Below are 7,500 nucleotides of genomic sequence, written 5' to 3' on the forward strand. Positions count from 1 at the left end.
TCCCCTCGGACCTTGAAAATCCGGGAGAGGGCCACGTGGAGGTGTCGCGCCGGTTCGTACCCATATCCGCAGCAGGTCTCCAAGGTGAAGAGCCTCTAGTCGATAGAATAATGTAGGTAAGGGAAGTCGGCAAATTGGATCCGTAACTTCGGGATAAGGATTGGCTCTGAGGATCGGGGCGTGTCGGGCTTGGTCGGGAAGTGGGTCAGCGCTAACGTGCCGGGCCTGGGCGAGGTGAGTGCCGTAGGGGTGCCGGTAAGTGCGGGCGTTTAGCGCGGGCGTGGTCTGCTCTCGCCGTTGGTTGGCCTCGTGCTGGCCGGCGGTGCAGGATGCGCGCGCCTGCGCGGCGTTCGCGCCCCGGTGCTTCAACCTGCGTGCAGGATCCGAGCTCGGTCCCGTGCCTTGGCCTCCCACGGATCTTCCTTGCTGCGAGGCCGCGTCCGCCTTAGCGTGCTCCTCCGGGGGCGCGCGGGTGCGCGGATTCTCTTCGGCCGCCATTCAACGATCAACTCAGAACTGGCACGGACTGGGGGAATCCGACTGTCTAATTAAAACAAAGCATTGCGATGGCCCTAGCGGGTGTTGACGCAATGTGATTTCTGCCCAGTGCTCTGAATGTCAACGTGAAGAAATTCAAGCAAGCGCGGGTAAACGGCGGGAGTAACTATGACTCTCTTACTAGCCCGAAGCAGCGTGTCGGCGTCGGCTAGGCTGCTGGTTATTTTTCTTCGCCTTGACTCCTGGGGCCTATCCACAGGAGGAATAAACCGTCTTTGTTCTTCCTTCTTTGTGTCTTCATTTTGTGTTTTTTGCTGTTCTTCCGCACTGATATATATGTATATGTGTATGTTAGTTTTATACTTGTATTTTGTGGTACCGCCCTGTAAGTCCCCACCTCGGTGGCGGACATGGCGTCAAACACCTGCCACGTACTATATATGTATATATTTTGTGTTATTCAAATTATTTTGAATAAAGACGGCTGTTGATAGCCAAATGCCTCGTCATCTAATTAGTGACGCGCATGAATGGATTAACGAGATTCCCGCTGTCCCTATCGTCCTCGTCGCGTGCGGTCGAGCCTCGCGTGCGCTCTCGTTCTTTCGGCGTTTTGGGTGGGAAAAACGTGTGCGAAAGAGCTGAAATTTGGCACAGTGCTTCGCGTCGTGACCATACAACGTGTGTAGAATTTTCTTTGCCGTCGCTCTTACCGTTTTTTAGTTGTCGTGACATTTTCGAAATTCGAAATTTCCGTGTTTTTCTGTATATGTATGGAGTTTCTGGTGTTTGTGAAGTGCTTCATCGACGCAGACTACATCGTGCAACGTCGCTGACGCATTACCAGCATCATCCAACAGGTATTTTTATCCGTTTTTCTCCAATTATCGATGTTTTCCTAATCTCGTGATGTACCTAAATTTCGGGGATTTTTCCACCTGAGTGGGACTGAATGGGCGTAATTAACCGTATTTCAGTTGATAATGCACGGTAAAGTGGTCCACTGCTCCCAGGAACTGCTCTTTTGGTGGTCATGAGCTGCCCTTTGTCTTCCGCGCGTTCCGCGTGTGTTTAGAAATCCGTTCCCATCCGTCCAGTGCAAGGGGTTAGCTAGCATCCAAGCACACGGCTGTATTCTTGGAGTCTTTCTCTATCAGATAGTGCCTAAAAAACTGTCTCTTCCTTTGTTAGTTTCAAAGTTACAGGCAATCGTAGCGAAGAATACGTGGTAACCACGTGGCGACCGGAAGTTGCCGATTTTCACCCAAAAACCGGGCGGAGGAAAAAATCCGAGCCCATCGGTTTGTAAACGTCCTCATGCTCCATCAGACGACGTAGGAAAATTAGGGTGTCTCTTTCAAGATTTAACAATTATATCGGTTTTCCCTACGGCCGCGCACACGCGTTGCCGTCCAGCCGCGCGTGCCGCGCTGTGTCTGGTCACTCGTATTAACAGGGCCAGCGCCTTCTCGAGCAAAAACCGAGCATCAGGGCCGTGTACCCAGCTTAATCCCCTCTCAAATGGAGCAGTTTAAGAAGTATTTTCCCTCCATGGATTAAGACATATCCTCTGTATTCTGTCATAGTCCGCAGTCCTTCACGCGGTTAAGAATTTGTTACCCAATATAGGAATAAGTTGAAAGTAAATGCCATGTGCACTGTCTAGAAGTCCATTTATTACCCTCTCGATCCCCAGCGAGAAAAGGCTAGGTCTTTCTCGCACTTGCCGAACAGCAGCCACTTTTGTCCAGTGTGAGCGATAGTACCCGCATGCCTAATCGCGGGTTCACGTAAATTTGCCCCCTGCCGCTGCCAACTCACCAAAAGTATATGTATAAATATTGTTCTAGTACGTAAGATCCTTCTATCATCACATAATGTCTTCTTCGGTGCCAATGGCTTGTAAAGTTAGTAACTGAAATTAAAATAGTGGAGCAGTGCGTACCACTCGGCTGGGAGGCGTGCGCATCCGATTTTTCCTTCCGCTACCCGCTACTATTTAAGAAACAAATTTTCCCGTAGATGATAGGTTGTTACTTCTGTTTTTGGCTGTGTTAGTTTAGGGTTAAGGCCTGTGGAAGTGATGTCGTGTGTACCGTGCAGCTTGCCGGAATGTGGATACAGTAATCGGCAAAATTCATGCCGTTACCAAAGCTACAAATAACCATTGTGAATATCTTTCTGTAGCCTACTCCCTTCTTAGTTCAAACCAGTGTTTAGTACTTAAAGATGTCTCTTGTGCTGTAGGTTAGGCATTTAGGTTTTAAAAGGAATCTTGTGTGTGCATTTAGGTTTTATAAGGAATCTTGTGCGTGCTGAGTAGCCAGCGTGCGCGTGCATACGAGCAGTGACAGAAAACTGAAAGTTTTCTACCGATACAGTAGCTCTTAAAATTTTATTAGGTAATATATTGATAGTGTAGTCTTCCCCTAGTTCTAATATGATCTTGCTTTCCATCACTTGCTAAATAAGTCTGAGGAACTAAAATGACATAAATTTAAGTCACGAGTGTAGCAAAAAGCAGTGCAAAATGTATTGTTACATCTCGTAATTCTATGATAGATTAGGCCACGTATTTAGCAGATAGCAGATAACCATTGTGAATATCATTCTGTAGCTTACTTCCTTCTCTTTTCAAACCAGTGTTTAGTGTTTAAAGATGTCTCTTGTGCTATAGGTTAGGCATTTAGGTTTTTTTTTTTTTTTTTTTTTTTTTTTTTTTTTTTTTTTTTTTTTTTTTTTTTCTTCGTTACATCTCGTAATTCTATGATAGATTAGGCAACACATTTAGTAGATAGGATAGTGTGTTGGGCGGTGAGAATCGACTAATCGACTTGTCTATGAGCCATTAACGCCCTATAGCGATATCACGGCCTAAAGGACTGAGTGTACCAGAGTAACTGCCCCAAAATGGGGCTCAGCAAAGAGAGTCTCGGAGCAGCAAATGAACCTGGTGCAAACTCTGTGGTCACCACAGACAAGGAGGACTCAGGAAGATGCTCAGATCTCCAGGAAATGGTGAACATCAGGGAAGAGATGGAAGCCTTCATTTTTAATGACACAAACAAGATAAACAATGGACAAAAAAGATTCATTCTAGGGAAGCTATCTGAATACGAACAGATACTGAAGAAGTATCAGATGGAGATCCTAGAACTCAAAACAGAGCTAAGGTGCGTGAAGACCCTGGAAACAAATGCTTCATCAGAGGTCGAAAGCTATGCCAGCAAGGCAGCTGCCAAACCAGCACCTAAACAACAGCCCATGAAAACGCAACATTCGAAAGTGCTAATGATCAAGCCAGCAGAAGGCTATCAGAAAACTGGAGAGGAAGTCGAAGAAACTGTAAGAAACCTTATTTCAACATCGCTGAAGGATGTTCGCATATCAAGATGCAAGAAGACCAGAGAAAATGGCATTGTCCTCGAAGTCCCTAATGACCAGGACGTTGATAAAATCAGGAAGTGTGGTGCAGTAACACAATCTGGATTAACAGTCTCAGATCCAAAGAAGAGAAACCCAAAGATAATAATCTTTGATGTTCCGAGGAACACAAATGAGGAGGAATTGAAAATGGAACTATACGAGAGAAACCTCGCAAGACTTAACATTCAGAGGGAGGAGGTTATGGAGGGTACCAAGGTACTGTTTAAGACTGGTCCGAGAAACAGGGAAGAGGCAAACCTAGTGCTGGAAGTAACAACAAAGGTGTGGAACAGTCTGTCTAAACAAGGTCGCGTCTACATAAATTGCACCTCTCACAAAGTGCAGGACTATAACAATATAAGCAGATGCTTTAAATGCCAGGGTCATGGACACACAGCAGCAAAGTGTAAAAATGCAGAAACTACCTGCGGCCACTGTGCAGAATCAGGACACACTTTCAAAGAATGCACAAAAAAGAACCAACAGGCCCAATGTGCAAACTGCAAGCGTGCGAAGAAGCCGCATACTCACGCAGTGACTGACAAAACATGCCCAGAATACATCAGGATCAAGACAATACAAAACAGTAGAACTGACTATGGACAGTAACAACAATGGAGTGCCACAACGAGGAAGAAGAATGCAGACAGGAACACAGTACAGAGACATAAAAATATTACAGATAAATGGGCAAAGAGCAAGGATAGTTCCAGACCAACTGGCGCACCGAATCCTTGAGGAAAACATAGATGTGCTATTGATCCAAGAGCCCTACTGTCTCAATAATATCGTAGGTGGATATCCATCAGATTTCCAACTTATGTACAACTCTAAAGATGGTCCACCAAAGGCAGCAATAGCAACCAGATCTCAAGTGATAACAGCTATGCAGCTGACAAATTTCAGCAATACCCACATGGCTGTCGCCAGCATTAACGGAGAATTTGGGGAAATGTACATAGCCAGTATATACTGCCAATATGGGGCACCTATAGACGAATTCCTGCAAAAATTAGACACTCTCCTGGATCAGCTAGAAGGGAAACCGGTCATAGTAGGACTGGACTCGAACGCAAACTCACCAGTCTGGTATAGTTCCATGACAGATGAAGCGGGCAGAATGCTTGAAGACTTCATCGCACAAAGAGGACTAATAGTGATGAACGAAATGTCAGACCTCACAACATACTGTGGCCCAAATGGACAAAGCAACATCGATGTGACAATCTGTACTCCCCCAGCAGCCAGAGCTCTGTGCAACTGGATGATTCATGAGGAATGGACATCAAGTGACCACAGGGCTATAACATACAATATCAAAGCACCCCAAAGGAGGAGAGAGACAGAGAAATTGGCGACATATAACACAAACTTTGCAAAGTGGCCCATCTTTGACAAACAGCTTGTCAAGTCCACAGAGAACTGGCCACAGGGGACAAACGGTGTAAATGGAATGGCTACCAGACTGCAGGAAGCTATCTATGAATCCTGCAGCAGATCCATGAGAAAGCGAACTCGTGTGCAGAACCCAGTTCCATGGTGGAGTGCAACTCTTGCTGACTTGAGGCGTGACACCATATCTGCACGACGTACATTACAGCGAGCACGGAGAAGTAACAACCACACTGCTACAGAAGAAGCAAAACAGCACTACAACAGGACGAAAAACAAATATAACAGAGAAATCGTCCAAGCCAAAGAGAAGACCTGGAAAAAGTGGGTATCTGACTGTGATCAGAATGACCCCTGGGCCATAGTGAAGAAAGTAATCCGGCCAAAACGCGGCACAGAAAATGTACTGAGTAACGTAAAAGTCACAGACCAGACTACAACAATAACATGGAAGGAGACCATAAGGTCATTGCTACAGAGCCTGCTTCCTGATGACAATGCAGATGAGGATACTGTCGAGCAGCAGTTGGTGAAGATGGCCAACGAGGATTACGAAAACAGTGACATAGACCCTGAATTCACGCCAGAGGAAATAGGGACTGCTATAAAGGCCTGTAAACCAGGCAAAGCGACAGGCCCAGATGAAATTGATGACAAAATAATAAAGAGGGTCTGGCACACGAGTCCCCATCTCCTGGTGGACCTATATAACAGCTGTCTGCAGGAAAGAAAGGTCCCAGATGAGTGGAAAAAGGGTAATGTGTGCATTCTGCTCAAATCAGAAGAAAAGCCCAGGGATGAGCCAAAGTCATACCGCCCAATATGCCTGCTCCCTATCATAGCGAAGGTCTTAGAACGCCTAGTCGTAAATCGCCTTGACAAGTTGTATGACGAATCAGGGCTCAAGGCCCCAAACCAGTTTGGGTTCCGTAAAGGTGCCTCAACTGAAATGGCCATTAGGCAGCTCCTTAGCAACGTTCAATGTGATGAAAAGTATGTAGTGGTTATCTTTGTAGACATAGCAGGCGCCTTCGACAACCTCTGGTGGCCTAGTGTCATGAGACGCCTAAGAGAAATCCAGTGCCCACGTAACCTCTATGATCTGATGGTGGACTATTTTAAGAACAGAACAGTTGTAGTTAATAACAGGGCCGGATGTGTAGAGAAAACAGTCACCAAGGGATGCCCACAAGGCTCCATTTGTGGCCCATTCCTATGGAACCTTGTCTTCGACGAGATAGTAAACGAGAAGGAGGGTGATCAATGGACAAAAGTGGCATACGCTGATGACCTAGCCATTATCGTTAGGGGACAGAGCCGTAAACAAGTAGAAGACCGAGCAATGCGAGCCCTAAAGGAGGTAAGCGAATGGACCAAAAAGAACAAGCTAGGGATATCCAAACACAAAACAGTAGCCATGACCATCAAAGGCAGTTTTGACAGGAATAGACCGCCAATAATCCCATTCGAGGGGGGTAACATAAAATTCGTCTCAGAGGCCACATACCTGGGTGTAACCCTTGATGAAAGACTCCTTTTCACACCACATGTGAAAAACATCCAGAGAAAGCTAGGTGCCATCTCAGGCTTGCTATTGAGGGTTACTAGAACAGAGTGGGGCCTGCAAAAGAAGTCCCTAAAACTGATGTACCAGGGCTTATGCCTCTCTGTCTGTAGATACGGTGCAGCAGCATGGGCACATCGCACAAAGCACAGGTATGTAAAAAGGATACTGGACGCAATACAAAGGCCATTTCTATTGCAGATGACCAAAGCTTGCAGGACTGTGTCAACTGATGCCCTACAGGTGTTAACGGGAAGCTTGCCACTGGACCTAGAGGTAGTGAAGGCAGCCTTGCTATACTACGCAAGACATGAGGTGGTTGGCCTGGTTGCCGGGTTCCAAGCTCCAAGAAATATTGCTGGGCAAAATCCTAGATGTAGTACTAAAAAAAGAATAGAGTTTATGTTGCAGGAGGAGTGGCAGAACAGATGGAACCAGGGACTGACTGGAAGGGAAACATACAACTGGGTACCAGATGTGGGAATGTGGCAGAAAGGCTGGCGGAGGGCTATAATCCCACCATACTCCCTAACCTGCCTACTGACAGACCATGGGCTGAAAAAGAAGATCTGCGACCTGGGTATAGAGGAAAGCACCAGATGTACATGTGGTGAAGAAGA

The sequence above is a fragment of the Schistocerca americana genome, unplaced genomic scaffold, assembly GCF_021461395.2.
Source record: "Schistocerca americana isolate TAMUIC-IGC-003095 unplaced genomic scaffold, iqSchAmer2.1 HiC_scaffold_179, whole genome shotgun sequence".
NCBI classification, from domain to species: domain Eukaryota; kingdom Metazoa; phylum Arthropoda; class Insecta; order Orthoptera; family Acrididae; genus Schistocerca; species Schistocerca americana.